The 18,849-nt window shown below is 42.5% G+C and overlaps 1 long non-coding RNA gene across 1 annotated transcript; it reads right to left on the bottom strand.

Moving 5' to 3' along the window:
* Positions 1–7,919: 7,919 nt before the first annotated feature.
* Positions 7,920–18,161, bottom strand: LOC139680701 (uncharacterized). The gene is made up of 2 exons (XR_011699394.1): positions 17,878–18,161; positions 7,920–8,084 (listed from the first exon to the last, which is right to left on the bottom strand). It is a non-coding gene; the product is annotated as an uncharacterized lncRNA (long non-coding RNA).
* Between the last annotated feature and the right edge of the window lie 688 nt (positions 18,162–18,849).

The following is an 18,849-nucleotide window of genomic DNA, read 5'->3' as shown; positions in this document are numbered from 1 at the left end:
TTATATTCCTCCCAGTAGACCCAAAACAAAACTCAAAAGTAATGAGAAACTTGCCCACTACAAGAGAGTTTCAATTCAGAGGTGAAACGTCAGAGCTGGCTGGCTACCAGTCCATTGCAACATCTAAATTTCACAGCTCTAATTCTCTATTTCCAACAGCAACAGTGAAGGACACAGGTGAGATTGGCATGCCTTTACCACTTCATCCTCTCAAGTTATGATTTTACTCATAATTTTTAGATCTCTATCCCAGACACTGTTCAAAGCAAAAATATGTAAAGCCTGTGTGAGCTTGTTATGCCACTTCTTTTTAGTAACAACTTCTGTTGAATTAATGTTCCTCCCGCAAACTTCATACTTGGGCCTCCTATGGACCTTCTCTAGGAGTTCCTTCTTGTCTCCTTCCCCTCTGTGAGGACAGGATCACCAAATCTGGTGAAGCAACAGCGATCAGTGGCAAGCCGTACATGCTGTAAGCAAGGGAAAAGGCTAATGCTGACTGGCTGTGGTGCCTGTGTTTTGGAAAGCCCATGTCCTGTCCACCATCTGCACCCTCTTTATTCATCTCTGATGTTTCACTCCTGTTAAATTCTTGCTTTTTCATTTTTTCTGAATCCACATTTGGTTCATTCACAGCACAGTGTGTGGAGCAGGGAGGAGAGGAGATGTGTGGCCCATGGGATTTATGCACAGGGTAGAGGTCCCAAAAGCTGCAAAGCATGGAGTTGTGTCAGTGTGTGGAAGCACAGGAGCAAAACAGAGTTTGTTTTCAACTCTTGTTCATGTTTACAAGTGGAACCCCTGGTAGCACCTGCATATGGGTTGGTAAGGCTGTACCACAGACCCCCAGGTTTTGTGGGCAACTGAGGATGCTGTAGCAGGGGCAGAGGTGCAACTGAAGCCTCAAGGTGACTTCAGTCTCTCACTGTTGGCATTTTGTCTCTCTTGGTCTCACAGGTGTTGCACAGGTTCCAGCAGGCAAACAGGGCTATGTGGAGAGTTTAGCACAGGACAAGCCTGTCTGTGCAGGACCATCTACACAGTAATCTGCTGAGGCTCTCAGGAAGGGTCTTAGGTGGTGAATGAGGATGCTCAAAAGGGCAATGAGCCAGGGCTTTATGATTTTGACAGAGTAAAAGAACATCACTGATCCAAGGCAAATGGATCTGACTGCAGAGCAAAAACGAGGCTTAAGGTGTATCAGGCATAGGTAACCTGCATCTTGCCAGATACCTGGGACTTAGTGCAGGGCAGTATCCATCCCTGGGACTCTGCACAGACATGGAGCATGGTGGCCTGCCAGCCCTCCCCTTCAGCATGCCTCCCTGAGGAGGGATAATGTATCAGGATAGGTATGTCGCTGCCAGCATCCACGGGGAATCCCAAGCCTAAAAACCCCACAGAAGTATTTTATATCCCCACCTACGGCAATATTGTAGGCTATAAATTTTGTATGTGGTCACTGTATTTTTCCAGAGCATGTAGGCGGCTGTCAGCTTCCTAATCCTGGATTTATTGGCAGCAATGAGAGGAGAGAGGAGGCTCTTGTCAGGGACCAAGAGGACAAGCCTATTCTTGGCACTTCAGAGGACTCTCCTGATGGAGGTTAGATGCACTGGAGTCCCCACAGGCTCTCAGAAATGTCAGCCTTCCCAAACCTGAAGACGATCCATCTTTGTGAACAACCCCCACATGTTTCCATTACAACCAGCCCTCAGTTCCCCTTCCTTTCTCATACCCACATTCTGGATGGTAATTCAGCAGCAGCACTCTCACAGCTACTGATGAGCAGCTCAGGCACAAAAGTCAGCTCCAGCTCCTTGCAGTGAGACAATTTCCCAGAGCAGCATCTGACCTCTGAAGCAGAAAAGGAAGACTTTGGGAGAAATGTCGGTGACGGACTCTGGCTGTGCTGTACCTGGAGCCAAGACACATTGGAGGCCAGGAATTCCCACCCACTAGAGGTGGAAAGTCGACATAAGGCCCCCCAAACAACTTGGCTTCATTGCTAAGACTCCTCTGGTCCCCTAAACCCCTAGGATTTCAATTCAAAGTAGTAGTAGGGACTGAAAACCCATGAGCTGGAGTTGCCAGCTATTGCTCTGTAGCCAGCTGAAAGGTACAGGGGGATATTGCTGAAGGAGGACTGCAGACCTAGGGTGAGTCTGTGGCTCTGTTGACTTCAGAGACACATCTCCACATCTCCCAGTTCTCTCCTGCTACAGCACACAAAGAGATCTTAGCACTCATCTGTAAGCCCTTCTTTGTGCTATGACAGGAGTCTAAAGCACTGTGGAAGCCAACAGGTAAAAATGATGCTCAAAGGCTGGTTACAGCTCCAGGCTCTTCAAATCACAGCTACTTGTGCCAGACTAGGATTTATTACCAGAATAACATGAATTCTCTCACTATCTTACATGGATTTTAGCATTTCCTTCAGGAACAAAAGGATTGCTTTTCTGTTGGTGCCTACGAAATGAAAAGGTGCCTAGTGTCTCTCTGGAGTACTCTTCTATGAAAGTCAGGGAAGAAAACATTGCAGAAGACAATGAAAAGCAAGGAAGCCCAGAACTGTTCCTTTACATTATTTACATGCACTGTACTACCTAAAGACAGTCAAGCACAAATTGTGTGTCTCACATTGTGGAAACATGTGAGCATCTGGCAGAAGTGCATAAGTTACCCATCACTGGTGTGAGTGAGTAGAACTCTTGCATCCGGCAAAGAGCAACAAGTATCCTGCCATATAAATGACAGCTTTGGAAATGAAATCACTTTAAAAGAGCCTGTCAACTTGACACCTGGCCACTTTGAAAATAAAGGCATTTCAAAACATTTTCAGGTTGATATCTTCCCCGAGTTTTCCCCATCACTCTTAGCATCTTATTTTAGTTTCATTTAAACTTACTCCCTTTTACTCTGCTGTGGAGAATACACACATGCACACACACACACAAAACTAGAGGAAAGCCAATCATCTATGCAGATTTACATGATAAGACAAAACCAGGAATGTGTCATGACTGAGGGAAAAACTAATAAGAGAAATCAACATGAACCAGAGAGGGAAGTCAGGAGAGAATGTGAGATTACTATCCTTGTAAAACAACTTTCTAACATTCCCATAATAAAATTGAGCCTTATCTGTTTACCAGGACAAGCAACTCCAGTCCTGCAAGCTCTGCACAGACTCCTAATCCAATGCAGAGTTGCACTATTTCAATTTAATTTAGTTTTTGCTTTGTTATTGACTAATAGCACAGTTTAGAGCCACCTTCAACATATGCCTTGATGCAGGGAACTCAGTTTTCACAGCACTGTCTGCAGCAGCACAGATTTCAGGCAAAAAGGTCTCGAAAGCCTTTTTTGCATTTCCCACTTCAGCTTCACCCAGCTCTAAAAATTGAGCCTGTTTAAGCATAACTCACAGTTATCTCTTTCAGCTCATCTGTAAAATGTTAATGGGATGTGTTCCCATTTAAAGATCCCTTTTCACTGCACGAGCCACGTGAAGTGGTCTCCACAGACAGGAGTGTGCCCGAATTAATCCAAAGTGGAATTAAGGAGGAATAAGGAACATTTGCAAAATGCACGGTTAAACCCACCCAGCGCCAGAGAGCCCACTGGCTGTGTGGGCAGGCGGCATGATCGGCGACGGGCCACACTGTCCACCCTGGCGCCGGAGAGCTCCTCGGTTCGATTCTACGAACCAGGCAAGATGTGACTCACGCAGTTTGCTCGCAAAGAAGGAGGACCATCTGCTAGTCATGAGCAGATGACAAATTCACTGCATTGCGTCTTGTCGCTACTTCCAAATTTGTAAGTAAACACATTTTGTAACCTCTCTCAGAGTATTTGAGAGCTTCGATAATGGGGGGGAACAAAAAGAAAAAAAGGAAAAAAAAAAGAAGTTTGAATTTATGTAACGCATGGGAACGGAGGGTGGGGGGAAATAAATGTTTTATTCTGAATGGGGTTCGAAAGCACCCTCTCCAGCTCGGTGGCGGCTACTGTAAACCCGGGCAGGCGAAGCTCAGCGCTCCCCGCGCGGGGCCGGCGGTGTCTGCGCTCCCCCGGGCGGCCGCCGCTCCGAGATGCAGCCCCGGCTCCTTCCGCGGCTCCTCCCGCTGCCCTTCGCTCCCGCCCGAGCGGACAGACCCCACCGAGGGCGTTCCCCAAGGCCGGCACCCTTGGAATGGGAACTCTCTGATCCCCCCGCCCGGCGGGCTGAGCCCCGGCAGATGCATCGCAGAATCCCACCTGTTTTGAGTCATACTGGTCTTTCGCAGCAGAATCCATCTGTCACGAAACCCTAAAGCAGTTTAGGACACGAGTTATGTCCTCCTGCAGTGTCAGGGACAACTGAGCTAGGCAGCACAGAGGCAAGGGTTTTAACACCATAAACAACTTCTGCAGCTCAAATAGATCAGCCCAAAACCCAAGTATGTACCTGTGCATTGGATCTAAGCTTGCATATCGAAAGAAGTCTAAGGACTTGTTCCAGGGAGGTTTAGATTGGATTAGGGGGGGAAAATCACTGAAAGGGTGATCAGGCATTGGAGCAGGCTGCCCAGGAAAGTGGTAGAATCATCATCCCTGGAAATGTTCTGAAGTTGTCAAATATGGCACTTCGGGACGTGGTTTAGTGGTGAACATGGTGGTGCTGGGTTAACGGTTGGACTCAATGAACTCACAGGTCATTTCCAACCTTAACAAGTCTAGGCATTTAACCTAGACTCTTGCTCTGTTTCTTGCTATCTCTTCAGCCTAAAGATTGAGAGAAAAAATTGTCGAGTGACCAGGAAAGAGTCCAGGTCAAGTATTCGCATGCTTTTTGAAGGGCAAGGGCCTATGATAAAAAATTGCACTAATCACAATTATGGAAGCTATACACTAAATGCAGACATACGAAGGACCAAAACCATAGGACCACCTTCATTTTACATTACTGCAGCCCTTACTGCACTTAGCCATAGTGCAGTCTTAAATGAATGAAACTTTACTGCTTTTAAAGAGAGATTGTCCTTTCCCAATCACTCTCATGGTGAATAACTGCTGTGCTCTGAGTCTCTGCCATCTGGACCAGACTGACAAGATGATGAAGGACTAACCATGCTGTCTCTGAAAACTGAAATCGGGGAAGTAGGGTGATGATGAACCTTGTGGCTGTGTAACTCTCATGTTAGCTAGCCCAAGGAAAGTAAAGCATCTGTCACTATACTGCCTCCTCTGTCCCAGCTCTTCGCACCTGCCCCTCTGATTCTCTGCCTTGGGCAGCTTTCAGCATCCCTGCTTCTTCTGCCTTTCAGCAATGCTGATCTTTAACGCAGGATGTCCCAGCCTGTCCTGTCTGCTTGGTGTTTGTTAACACCTGAGCAAGGAGAGCAGCTAAATACAGAGGAAGAAAGTCGGAGATCAGCAAGAGACCTCTGCAGACCAGCTGGTGGAATCACAGGGAGCAGTGCAGAGCCTGGGGAGAGCACTTGAGTCTGTCACTAGCCAGGCACCCGTGGAGCCATCATCCTCACTTGATGACCCGCTGGTTTCTCCTCCTTGCTCGAGTCTTCCTTCTGCACATGCTCCTCTTCAGCGCCCCACTTTCCAGGGACTTGCTTCTCTCTTCTGTTCTGGTGTCTTCATGTTATCTCTGTGCAACCTCACCTCCTGGCCCAAATTCACAGTCCCTTCCCCTGTCCCTCATGATTTACGGATCTGCTTCTCTGCTCCATCTACCCCAGGTGAGGCCTCTCCCTCTAACACCACCCAAAAGACAACTCCCACTCCAGCTGAAGCCCATTGTGGTGGGAACAGATCTGCTCATCTGACAGCCCTGGGATGAACTCTAAAGTCTGTCCTACAGACACCCTAGGAGACTTCTTTGGCTCAGACTTCTTCTAACATCCTTGGGGGATTTTTTTTTCCTCTTTTGGTTACCATCTTTACACTGTGGCCTTTTGTCTCCTTTAAGCTAAAATTCCTGTGGAGGCTTCTGGCATTTCAAATCTCAGCTACTCCCACCTCCTTTTCTTTTTGGCCTCAACAAGCTCTGTCTCATCCAGCTTGTACCTAGCTCAAACACTGGTATGAGCATCCTTTCCTCATGGCTGGCTTTTGCTCTGCTGCTGCCTCTGCCCCTCTCCCCCTGCCCTCATATGTGCAGCAGAAGCCCCTTCCTTCTGCTCTCAAGGTCTGCAGTGCATCATTCACTAACCAGATATAATTTCTGCCCTCATCTAGCCCTTAATATGAACCTTGTTTGCCTGCTTGATATATTTCTGGACAAGCACCTTTGCCTGCTCACTCCCACCACTCCTCAGGTGTGAGACAGGCCCAGCACAAACACCTACACAGCCACTCTCTTGTCTTCTGTCAAAATCATTACTAAATGTGATGCTCTCAGAAAATCTTTCCTGTGGACTGCCCCTGTGCTGAGCTAATTTCTAGTGCTGCTGTTCCATCATTTCTTTCTGCTTTCCCTTCTCTTCACCTACTTTATCATTCCCCTTTGCCTCTGCTTCGATGCTAAGCTCTCTAGCTCAGGGCCTATCTTTTTTCCTTAGCCATTCAATACTCAATCTGGTGATGTCCTGGTCCCTGATTAAGGTTCCTATGAACTATGGTGATATGAATAGTAAATCATCAGGATTGATCCCTGGTGCTATGCTGTCACTCAGTGCATTTGCTACAGCTCCTGGTAGCAATTTGTATTTACCTTTGCTTCAGCACCTCAGTTCTGAAGGTAGGAAGTGTGCGATGTTAATTACCTCTAATCATGGCTGGCATTAAAAGTACTGGTAGAAAACCCATAGAATTAAGTGCCATAATTCCCTGTCTCAAAATGAAGTTATCAGTTTCTCTAAAGCTACATTTTTTAACCCATTTTGCTGAAATTTCATGTAGTTATTTAACTTTCATTTTCTTTCAGCTGCTAACCCCTCACCTAGTTCAAATGATTCATCCCTGCTGCATTCACTGCCCAGGAATGTTGGCTTTCAACAAACTACAGCAAATAATGTAAAATAAACACGAGCGTGCTTTCATCTCACAACAATCTGGGTTAAGTACATATTTCACACACTGCACCACAGGATATGTTAAATTAAAATCAGAACCACCAGATTTAAAAATCCAATGCCAATTCAAAACATTGACAAGTTATTTCTGTATTCACTTATATGCCATAGTGGGCATGAGTAATAAGCATTGTTTTGTTAACCCAAAAAAGTGCCACTTGGCAACTTTTTTCTCCATTAGTTAAGGAAAATGAAGAATTTTGATTTGGAACTACTCTTTGTAGAAATTACTCGTGGATACTCTTGAGTATCCTGATCTCCTTGAATGAATCTGAGAGTATACAGATAGTTGTCTCCATCTTCCTTTTATTTTAGTGATCTACATTTTCAAAATTGCTTTATATCACACTCTGAAAAAGCAACTTGGAATGGCTTCCTTGAAATTCTAACAGTGTTCTTAAATGTCTGCTGCTTCATGCTGCCAGAATGCATTCTGGGGTCTTGCATGTATTCATTTCCTAGTCAAAAGATGTAAGGGACCTAAGTTTGAAAAAAAAAGAAACAGTGTAAAAAAGAAGTTGCAGAGATGGGAATCTGACAGGAAAACATCAATGTTCTGGGCAAGGCTCAGATTTAATGTGCTCTTACTCTAGATTTCCATAGTGTAACATTTTATGAATCTAAATTCTCATTCCAGCAACACTACGATACGAATCGTACTTGGTTGCTGATTTATTTTGAAGATATGCAGAATAGGCACTGTATTTCCTTTAGACTTTAAATGCAAGGCTAGAGATTCCCTAAAATTTAAATCTCGTTCAGTGCCATGTTGCCATGTTTAGACTTTAGAGGAACCTGTAAGTCAGGAATTAAATACTGGGGCAAGAAAGAGGAAAAGAGAACTAGTGCAGTTCAGTTCTTTATTTTATATCTTGATCAGGCTGTTGCTTTCCCTCGGCCGTGTCTGCTTGAAGAGATGAACAGGGATGTTTTGGGGAGCTTTGCTCATTGCACTCGGCTTTGTCCAAGTTGCTTGGAAGGATCTGTGCTTACAGGAATGACTGAAGTGTCCTGGGGACAGAAAAAGAAACAGTTTCATTTTAGCAGGTTAATGGTTCCTGGACGCTGAAGGACCTACCGCTTGCCAAAACTGCTTCTTGCTTTTCTTCTTTCAGCTTTCACACTGCCATAAATCTAGACAACATCTTTCCCTGACCAAGGAAAAACATTGACCTTTTGTGGTGTTGACAAAACCAGTAGAAGACAAATCCAGATACAAATATTTTCATCCATTGCCACAGAAACTCCTTGAGACCCACATAGCCCTGTCTGGTCAGCTGAAATGTGAACATATTGATGCCTTGGCTGAGAACAGATGGAAACCCTTTCTTTAACAGGAGTATCCTTCCACCCAGCACAGGAGGAGAAACATCTCTATCCCCAAAACCCTGCTTTGTTTCTTTCAGGTCAGGTTTTGTGTAAGGAAAGCTGTGAAACTTACTCTTAGAACTAGAGGTTGGAAGTGGTGATAAGAAGAGCAAAGCAGTTGGCTTTAAAAGATAAATGTCTTTTAAAAGGCATTTTATTCTAGCTGAGACTTTGGGAGACAGCTGAATGTTTGTATTCCCAGAATTAGAATGACTGTTTTACAGCACTGCTACAGTAATTAAGGTTTAGAGCTCAGTTCAAAACTCAGTACTACCACAACCAGCACTGGTAAAGAAAAGAGGATAAATAAGCCAGCAGTTCTTCCTCCTTCAAATTAAAAATAAAAAGGTCAGGATTTTAAAAATTATGGGAAAAATCATCACAATGGATTTTTCCGGTCGGCCTAAATGATTTTTAGATCCAGTCCTTGGAGACATGACTACTTCAAGAACAAAATGGAGTGAGTATCAAGGGAGAAGAGCACTGGATCTTATAGCCGTTGTAGAGAAGAATAAGGACTTCCTTTGTTCCTGTAGAGGTCTATGAAATCAATCACAAAAGATTTTCAGCTTCTCCCAGTGGCTGAAACCCTTTTTCTGTGATCTCCAGTTGTATTACAGGTTAGGGGAGTGGTAGGGTAGGCTTGTGCTAGGAGACAGAAAGCAGAATTAGCTACATCATGGGGAGAGGAGAAGGCTGAGGGAGAACACAGCTCAAGTTTTGTTCCAAACACTTCTCTTCTCTCCCAGTGATTGGTAAATTATTCATAGTATCTCCATGGACCAGCCCACTACAGAGCTGCATGGAAATCTTCCATGGTAATGCCTTTCCCACCAGAAAATGCTTTTTTGGTAAATGGCTTTATCTAAGCAGGACAAATTCAGAGAGTACTAATTTTGATAAAACAAATATTTTAGAGAAGGTCTTCAAAGGTCTCACCTGAACTTTCTGAAAGCAAATGTTTCAGTTTGAAAATACAGTTTGTCAGGTTTTACTTTTATTTTACAGTATATAAAACCCTATATTTTTCAAGGTAGAGGAAGAATGAGACATTAAATTTTTATCATAATGAAACAATGAGAGAAGTTCAAAAAGGAGGTTTTAAGAATCCTTGAGGGGGATTTTGTTTGGCCTTAGGAAATTTAGGGGGACAATGGAATGCCATTGTTTCATTCTGAGAAAGAAGAATTGTCCAAACTCATTGTTTTCCCTGCAGAGCAAAAAAAAAAATCCATCTCTCAGCCATCCCTAACACTCAGGAGTCTGCATCTTTTGCAATGGCAGGGCTGGATTTGTGCTGTGGGTGCTTGGTGGGATCATAGCCAAAGACAAGCACTGCACTGTCAGGGAAAAAGAAACTTCAGCTTGTGGGTAGGAGTGGGTGAGCCTGAGAATTACCCATGCTTGTCTGCAAATTGGCAGCCTGGTTGGAAATCATCCAGGATCTCCAAGTGCCCAGAGTTGACAGGCCAGCCCAGGAAACTGCCTGCTTTAGCAGCCCTGGGACACCCGGGAGGCCTTTTTTGGTGAAGTGCAAACCTTTAGTCACACACATACACGCCCCACCTTAAGCAGCAATCCAGTCATTCTCAAAGAATGTCTTAAAAATAATTAAATGGGTTTACATCATGTTCCAAGAGATTAAATTTTTCTGCCTTGCATTTCTTAAAGCTACTGGCTTATAAGGTAGCTTGTCAAAGTAACAAAAGGTCATACGTGGCACTACTTGCTACTACTCCTACAAGGAGGACTCGCCTAGTACATTGTAATCCCTTTTCTTTGCTAACAAGAAGGAAAATGCAACAGTCTTGGCTTAGTTTAGGTAGTGTCAATAGACTTTCTGCATCTGCAAGTTCCCCCTAGTCATGAAATGTTAATATAAAATGGGCATTATATCTAAGCACAGCTGATGGACCCTTTCCCTTCAAAATAAGTTGTTTTGTACATATTCAACTCCTAAAACATAGATAGCCCCCTAGTCTCTCTTTAATACAAGTGCAGAGTGGTACTTTTGGGATTGCTTCACCTCCTGTTAAGTTGTGGATGTCTTCCAGACATGTGTTGAACATAAAAGTACATCCCCCTTAGGTGGAATTTGGAGATTCCCTTCATTTCTCCAGTACTTGTAGAAACAAACAAACAAGCAAAACCAGATTAAACATGAGGAAGTGTTGTAAATAATGCCAGTGTGTTATCACCTGCTGAGGTTGGAGAGGTGTTTTCTTTTTCTTTTATTTTTTTTTCACTTTCATGAGACTTAAATATCCATATTTTAGGACTATCTGTGTCAGAGGAAAATAAAAAAAAAAAAGAGCATCAGGAGCAATAGGCAGAAACAGCACTTGTAATAATGCACTGCAAATAAACACCTCGATTTCACAGTGAGACCCTTGTGTTATACCACGGTTACAAGACTCTTTTTTGTAATGTTTTTCAAAAGTCAGCTGAATTATGATTCTTAGGGCTTCTCAACCCTTTTTTTTTTGTATTAGGATAACAAAAATTGTATGTGCCATTTTTGAGCACTGCTCTACATCACAACCCCATATCTCATTCCAGTTCCTGGCACCCCAAACCACAGGACAGATGTGGCTCTAATAACTTCTCCTGGGCAAGTTGCTGATCTCTTCATGTGGAGAAAGGACACAGAGTGGAAATAGGTAGCTCAGGATAAATGACAAAGCTTTTCCAAATTTTTCTCTCTCTTTTCAAGCGTTTGAGGGAAACATTATGGAGGAGGAAATAGGGAAAAGGAGAAAATGACAGTCTATGGGCTTTGTGTCTGAGTCAGAATATGAAAGATGAGAAAGGAAAAAGAGACAAGAGAAGAAATAACATGAAAATGAATGAGAGGGAAAATGGCTAAGATACATAAAGAAACTGAGAGACAAAGCAGCTGAGAAAAGAGGGAGAAGAAGATTTGAAGAAAACATGTGAGGCTGCAAAATAGTAGTTGTGCACATCTCTAGTTGAAAATAGTCATTTTGGGGCACATATAAGCAAATATGACATTAAAAAATGCACAATAGTGGCTAAGTGAAGGCTGTGGGTAGGTCTGTATAGTTTTCCTCCAAATAAGGCAGCTGAAAGTCACCATTCCCTTATTGCAGCTATTGTGAAGCTAAAGTTCACTTGTACTGAAATGTTTCCTTACTTTGTATCATAGCTTGATAAGTGATTTGTTCCACTGGGAGAAAACCTTTTATCACCACAGCCCATGTGTGTTTGGTTGGCACAGTATCTGAAGTGCAATTATTCAATTTACTTTTTCAGCTGGTGGGTATTTGTTTGAATTTTTAACAAAGGCGGAGTAAAACTGTTTTTCAAAAATTCTGGTTTACATTTTCTCAGCTCTTCTTTTGCTACTTTTTCTGTCTATATCTAAACTAACTACCTAAAGCCCTGAGGCACTGCAACCCTTAAATCAAAAATCCTTGGAGTGTTTGTAACTCCCTGCCCACCCACAGACACGCCAGCTCTTCCAGTGGCCATTCCCACTGTCACTGTGCTGATGGGCTCTGGGAGGCTGAGCACAGTCACTTCAGATTCCATCAAGGGACCACTTCAGGGACTACACATGTAGCAAAACCAAGTGCCTGCAGCAGGGCTTCTGCTTCTCCCAGCACTAGTGCAGCCACTGCTTGGTGACAGCTTTTACAACACTCTCATACTTGTTAAATTCCTCCTCTCCTTGATTTCATATGCTGAACAGTAGCCAAAGCCATAATCTGTGATCTTTCTACCTCCCAGGAATCTTCTAGCCATACGGTTTAGCAAACAGGTGTCCTGTTACAACTGAAGTGACCTGGAAACGACAAAGTACTTTTCCAAAATGTGCCATGTAAACATCATGTGTTTTTTCAAGATGGTTTTTTTCCTTCCTCAACTCTATTTACACAGGAACCTTTATTTTGTTTTGCTTTTTTCTCTTCAGCTCTGGAATAACACAGCCTTTACACCACAGTAAATGCCAGCCCTTTCCTTTGTCCGTGCAGACAAATGAGCCTCCATCTAAACTTAAGAGCATCACAACTTTCTAGCATAAGGAATCTGATGTTTTAAGGTCATAGTGCCTTTGACCATTTTGACAAATAGTCTTTGTAACTGAAAAGTACATGGAAGTTAGGCAAGGTTGGGCAATATGGAAACATTATCTGCTGAGAGAGGCTGTTATACTGTACAACTGCTATAAGCCACAGGCTTGGTAAAAGCTGATGCTGGACTACGTATCCTACACACAATAAAGAAACTATTTTCTTTCTTTGATGATGGGTGACCCTCCCCAAACTACTGACCACATTTTGTGAGATGTGTCCCTAAGGATTTCTTTGCAGATAAGTTGCAGATCAAGACATTGGAGAGCTGCTTGGATGCAGCTCTGTTGAAAATCAGTCAGAGAGTGAAAGTAAGGGAAAAGTGATCATACAGCACAAATAGAGAGTGGCCCTGGGCAGAAACAGGAAGACAAAATTTCTTTTGATTAGAGAGCTTACTGAAAAGTCCAACCATAATTTCTCAACAAGGAAATTAATTTGTTGATTGTTCCCACTGGTCCAGGAAGAAAAACAATGCAGGATAAATAAGCAGCATTACCCAAAATAAATATTTGTCTCTAAATATCAGCATCAAAACAGCATCCTCTTGGAAATGAACTAGCATGATCCTAAATGTTCTGTCTTCTACTGGGATAAGGGAAAAACTGCATGCAGCCACTGGGCAGCACACAGATTTATGGATGCAGACTGGAGAACCAGGACATTGCAGTGAAGACCTACCTCTCCTTCATTTGCAAAAATCCTCAGGTGCCAATATGAGAGAAGTACCGTAAAGTCAGTCTCACTTCTCAAGGTGACCTGCCTTCCCCTTTCCCTGAGCCAGTGCTGTTGCCCTGGCTGAAATCCGAAGGGAATTTTGCCATTGGAAACTACATGTAAACCAAAAAAGACTTTCAGAATTCCTACAAAGCAAAAATTTTGTAACTCTGGCAATTGTGGAAAATACTTCATGCAGTATTCTGACACTTCACTTAAAAGGTTGTATCTTCATGCATGGTTTTTTATTTGTGGATTGATTTAAGGCCTGGCAGAAGCAGTACTGGTCATGACCATGGACCACGAGCAATCCTTCTGAAACTGTGAAATCACAGTACTGCTCAGTGTGCAAGCTGGAGCTCAAATTTGTACAAACATGGAGAAGACACAGGAACACACAGACTAGCTACAATTCCTGTAAAATCTTGGAGTTTGACACATCTTTATATCTGCTTGCTGGTCTCTTACGTTACAGTCCTTTTTACTGAATTCTTACATTTTAGAGGTATGGAGTGGGAAAAGATCTCTTGAGTCACCATAATTTCCCCCTCCTACCACAGGTGACTACATTCTAGAAGTGTCTTCAAAAACCTCCTCCAACTCCACATTAATTTTTTTTAACATCTTGTCTTAACACAAGTATTGAAACTCAAGATCTTGATAACACACTGACTCCAAGATTTGAACTAACCTTTGAAAGTACTACAAGCTGATTATTTTCTGCCATCAGAATACTTGTTTTTCTGCAATGACATTTGCCTTTCCTCTGAGTGTGGCACACTGTGATTAAGAAGTGAGTTGTTTATCTTCTGCTCACAATCTCTTATAAAGATCTGAAATACCTGTAACACATCACCAGCCACCCCTCCTGTTCTCTGCCACATTGTCATTCAGCCTTATGGTCAGTTTAACATTCTTGAGCCAAATCTGAGTGCGTGGGACAGCACAGTGCTTGTTCCAGACACAAGCAGAGAATGCTGAGGTAGGATTTTATACACATCTCTGAAATCCCATGGTGCATTCTGTTATGATCCCTCCACCCAGAAGTTTTATGAAACAGTCAAGTTTCAAGGCCAGGAGTTGCCATCATGATCATCTGCAGTTTTTCATCCACTCAATCCCTTAATACCCCTAAAGGAATTACTGTTCCTTCTTATGTGAATGAACTTTCCTGAGCCAAGTAACTTCTGTTTAAAGAAAAAACTGTTCCTCAAGCTAAAAAAAAAAGGTCCAGCCTTGCTTACATCACCTTTCACTATCAAATACCTTCTCTTAACGTAAGAGCTAATAAACTATGAGCAAACCATCTGCTGGCTTCATCAGTAAGCTAAACACAGAGCTTGAACTCTGCCTTTGTGAAGCAAATTTTTCCACATATCCAAGGCTTTTTGCACACCCTCCTTGAATTCTTTCTGGTTGGTCACGTTCATTTTGAAGAGGTTGCCAGAGCAGACACAGCACTCCAGAAAAGATCTAGGAGTCTGGCTCAGTACAGATATCCAAAACAGGGGTGTCCATTGCTGAGTCTGTCCCAAGGGCCAATCCTCTTCTCTTGAAATCTGTACCAAAACTTCCCTGGGCTGCCCACAAGGAGCTGCTTAAGGACCTGGGAAATGTGGAGTATTGCTTTGAACTTCCATGAGGAATACAGGTAAAAGATGAGGGACACAGATACTGTCTGGGAATGTGAACAAGGGAGAGACCCTGCTTTTGAGGACATTCCTTTCTCAGCAGTCCTGACGCAGTTACCCATATAGGTGACAGGTTTATATATATATATATGTATATATATATATATATATATATATATATATATATATATGTATCTATATATATGTGTGTGTGTATATATATAGTCACAGCATTAAGGGATGTGGACTCAGGGTCAGAGCCCCACTGTGCTGGACATTGCAGATCCAAAACCTAAAGCTGCTCCCTACCCTGTGAACAAAAACTTCAGTCATTTTTTGTGCTGCATACTCAGAGTGCTCACAGGGCTTTTGTTTACTGTTTGCCTTACTGTGGTTTAAAGTAAAAAATACAGTAATGATCAACCTAGTTCTTCTGTATTTTTTTTTCAATCATTGCCTTAATTGTTTTCTTTCCATTCTCCAGCAGTGTTCCCAGTGGTTCAAAGAGCTTGTGAGCTAGGTAGGACATCAGAAAACAGGTTGTCAAGTCTAGCAGACTAATATGTAATAAAAAAAAATAGTACACTTCTTTTTTTTCCCCCCTCCGGAATCTTTTAATTCCTGACCTGTAATAAAAAGACATATAAAAATATTGACCTTATATGTGAAAGAGTGAGAATCAGGGGATTTTTTAATAGGTATTAAAAATAATGATTTAGCAGTTCATTAGAGTTTGCTTTCCTGGCTAATTCTCAGTGCCAGCTCTGCTCGCCATACCTGGCTAGTAAGGGTGTTCTGTAAAGAAACTGGGGCTAAACTCAATAGGAAGCAATTGTGGAATACTTTTACCACAGAGCAGCCTTATGAAAGCAGAGATTGTATTCATAGGTTTCACTGTGGAAAAACAGTGCTGGGTTGTGAATGAGGAAAAATTAATTGATACATGCTGTTACTCTTCATTTTATTCTGTGAATAATAGCTGAAATGAATTCAAGGCATGTCATTCAACTGAATTTGTTTAGAAAGAGGGCAAGGAGTGAAGGAGGGCATCCCATCCAAGGTTTGACTTGCATCTCATAAAGAGATGGGAAAATGGTAACTGAACTTGATTTCTATTTAATATGGTGGATTTTGCTTCAATTCCTCTCTAGAAATAAAAAATATGGTCTATCCTTATTTAGGAAAGAAAGACTGTGATGAAAATAATGAAGCAAGAGGTAGAGGCCATAGTGGGGAGGTTCCTGCATCAGGACTGGATCCTGCTGTCTCTCTGCTTTAGCTGCTCTCATAACTGTAATTTTTATCCTGTGGGCACTCAGCTGGACTGGGATGTGGCTGCTGTTTGTGCAGCAGATGGATGGTGCTGTGGCCAAAACATCAACACAGCAACCAGGAGGAATCAGTTTCTTTTCAGGTTTTGACATGGACTTTCTCTATAATGTTGAGCAAATAACCTATACAAAGAGAAAACAGAAATGTATTGAGGCAAATACGTTCATTTCAGTGTTTAAACATTGGAGATTACAGCATTTCAACTTTAGAAACTGTAGGGGTTTTAAAAACTACATAATTTTTAAAAAAGAAACGCAACATCAAGATTTTCACCCTTATCCTGTGATGTGAGTTTTCCCTACATAACAATTTGAATGATTTTATCCTTAGTAAAAACAAAATTAGATCCTTTAAGAGCAAAAATAGCTATTTAGAAAAAACAATAATAAGCAAACAACAATAAGAGTATGCAATTACTGCACTTCAGAGATGAAGCCCATCTGCATTCTGCTCTCTGAATCTTACTCCACTGAGCTAGTGTGGCACACGGACCCTTCCTGAAGGAAGAAGAGGAGTCAGAGGAGAAATGGATGAAAAACTCAACCAACAAACCCCAGTGAGCAAACCTCAATAAAACAGGTGGAAAACAATAAGTACAAATGTCAAACATGAGTTAAGGAAAGTTACCCATTTAATTTTCCTCAGCACAGACAGAATGGTGGGTTAAGTTCATTGGAGTTCCCAGAAAGTCTGGTCTCCCCAGAAATTAATCTCCACATGAGAAACTGGAAGGCCACCTCTGCCAATCCAGATCTTGGGACCATTTCATCACACTGCAGAGATGCACAGAAGTATTTGCCATCCTCCCAGGCACCATATGGAGACCAAAGCTTGTGGCTGTTCTCATGAGATTCAGTAATTATATTGTCCTTTTCCCTTTTGTTTACTGGAGGCAAAGATGCTATCAAATTTTAAAGGGCCAAGTGGGAAAAGTTATAGAATAAAAGGAAGAGTTTGAGTGCTGAATTACTGAAGAATGGAAGGAAAAATATCCCATCTTCCAAACCTGTAATGCTTCCTGTAAGAGGAAAGAGCCAACCGAATGCAAAAAGCACGGAGGAAACAGCAGTGACTTTGAAGGTCTAAACCTTCTCCTCTGTGCTGTACATTTAGATCTGTGCATGTGTTTGTGTCTGTACACACACAGACAGAAAGTGAAAGATCACCTCTGCTTCAAAAAGGTAAATTTAAAAGAGTTTTGAAACATTATAGGACATTTTCTCTAAAATTTGCTATGAGTTAAGCAAGTCAGAGGAGATGCAGAGGCTCCACCTTTCCTCTATAAGACAACATTGGCACCTCAAAGGACATGATGGCAATGGAGAACTTGCTTTTCATGGTCATTAAGTACTCCTGAAGAGTGCCACCACCATTCCTGGTGCCCTGCAGAATACAAGGTGTACATTCTTCTCAATAAAAAGAATTTAATGTTAAGGGTCAACCCATAAGCCCCAAGAACCAGTGGAAGGGTTGCCAAGTCAGTCACAAGAACACAGGACTTCTGTTTTGCAAAAGTGCCTTCCTAATGTAGAAATACCAGTCCACGATCAAAACTGACCTGGACTCTCAGGATTGTTAATCCCACTGACAGACACCTTAAAATACCTCTCTGGTTTCTGCTTTTGAAAATGCTGTGCCCAAGAACAACTAAAAGCAACTCACCCTGTGGAAAGCACACTGAGGGAACCGCAGACTCCTTGAATGTCACTGGATTTAGAAAGCAGATCTTCTAAGCCACACACTGTCCCCAACTTCCTGCTTACAAACTGCTTCAGCATTGACTCAGTAGGAATAACACCATGCACTGAATCACCCACCCATCTGCAACACCTGCTTCTTCCTTAGCTATTACGCCTTCCCTGGGGTGAATCAGTTGAGCTACTCTGAGCCTGTGAGATGGGAGAAGGCCATACCTTAATTCACATGGGCTGAGGGGTATGCAAGGGCCCTACTAATTACTGGCTTTCTGCAATCTTGGATGCAATAATTCCCTGTCCACTCCCTGTGACTCCCCACAGTTGGGGGGTGTTTTGTAATTTTTCCAGCCCTGCCTATCTGGAACACTTTCCTGCCGAGACACTGACTCACTTCCTCTTTAGGAAGCTCACCCAAAATCCTTTTCACTTTAGCTTATAAACTATTATTAACTCCATCTGTAAAGCAAAACTTTTACTCATCCGTAGAGCAAGCTGGGAATTTTCCAGTGATACACACTTTTTTTATTGTAAGATGTTGATTTGTTAGAACATAAATCTTTTTTAGAAACACACCAGTTTTGCTTAGGCTTTCATCAGAAAAAGTGCTTGCATCCAAAGAAGGAGAACAGCTCAGCTTAGCCAAGACACCAGTGGTTAGGCCACTGACATAGCAAAACTGAGGTTTTTGGCAAAACAAGGACCTGAATCTGACCTCTCTGTCCTACACAGTGTCATAACAGCAATCATCTCTTAGGATGGAGCAAGCTCATGGCCTTGCATTGATGATGCTTCACTAAGTGACCAGTCAGTGGCATAAAATCTTGGTCCTAATATCTGCTCCATTTCACATTGGTGAAATCTCCAGTTGACTGACAGTTCAGGAAACCCACCACTTTTTTTTGTCTTTCTCTTTTTCCTGAGAAACTTTGAAAGGTCT

This window comes from Pithys albifrons, chromosome 1, assembly GCF_047495875.1.
Source record: "Pithys albifrons albifrons isolate INPA30051 chromosome 1, PitAlb_v1, whole genome shotgun sequence".
NCBI classification, from domain to species: domain Eukaryota; kingdom Metazoa; phylum Chordata; class Aves; order Passeriformes; family Thamnophilidae; genus Pithys; species Pithys albifrons.
This window is presented reverse-complemented; position numbering and strand designations above follow the sequence as displayed.